Raw genomic sequence first — 1,043 nt, 5'->3', positions numbered from 1 at the left:
CACAACAAGTGAGTGGGCATGTTGATGAGTGTAAACAAAAACGCAGCTTTCCACGCTGGAATTATCGTCACGTCCTGCCTCCCGCTGCTCTACCCGGATGCCACAGAAAGTGCCGGAGGTTTCCCCCGCTGTTGTGAACGCGTCCGACTTGGACGATGTCCGGCTGCGTTTGCCATATTTGAACGGCAAAGTTCAAGTCTGACAAACAGCTTCAATTGACAAAGTAAAAATGAGTGTTCTTCTTCTCTGTGTCCGACGTGATCCACGACTGCGATGGAAATGTTCCGAATATTTATGAATCCAAAGCAACGGTGCTGGCACGAGCATAGATCCAGATGTTCCGAGCTCAGTCACGGATGGAACTAAACAGCATATAAATCTATAAGATACAGGCAGGCTCGCCTCAGTAGCAGAGCGGGAGCAGGTCGCACAATGGCAATGGTAGTAACAACCCACAGCGCACGGGATTTTTCCCATTGTGCGAATGGGGAAAAGGCCGATGTACCTGCGTTGACCTCTCCCGACTCACACACTGCCCCTGAGGCCAAATCAAATACTGTGAGGAAAAGAAAGAGGAAAATATGATTGAGAAATGATGGGGCGAGTAAGAACTGTGTGGACATTTGTAACTGAGTTTTAGCAGTCTTTAATTAAAACCATATCCATCTTAGAAAAGTTAATAGACTGGTTTATATTTTTTTTAAATGTTTCATGTAATTTTTCTACTTGCTGTTTTACAAGTAGCAACTTTGATTCAGCCCATATTTAGTTGAGCTTTGATATTGGCTCAAGAATTGATTTTTAACCGCAACAACAAAAAGGGGTATAAAAGAGAAGATTATGCTGGGACAAAGTAATGATGCCTATTGTTTTGCAAAAGAGCATCTGTTCAAAAGCTTTTTCAAATAACCACAGATGCACACACACACACACACACACTATGAGTGCGGGCACAGACCTGGAGATGTGACCGCTCCATCGTGGTAACAAATGGGGAACGCTAATTTATGGAAGTCACGTGGAAATAAAAGCCAGTGGTTGAA

This window comes from Scophthalmus maximus, chromosome 13 (assembly GCF_022379125.1).
Source record: "Scophthalmus maximus strain ysfricsl-2021 chromosome 13, ASM2237912v1, whole genome shotgun sequence".
In the NCBI taxonomy this organism is placed as follows: Eukaryota; Metazoa; Chordata; class Actinopteri; order Pleuronectiformes; family Scophthalmidae; genus Scophthalmus; species Scophthalmus maximus.
The sequence above is the reverse complement of the archived record's forward strand: the minus strand, read 5'-3'. Positions refer to the sequence as shown.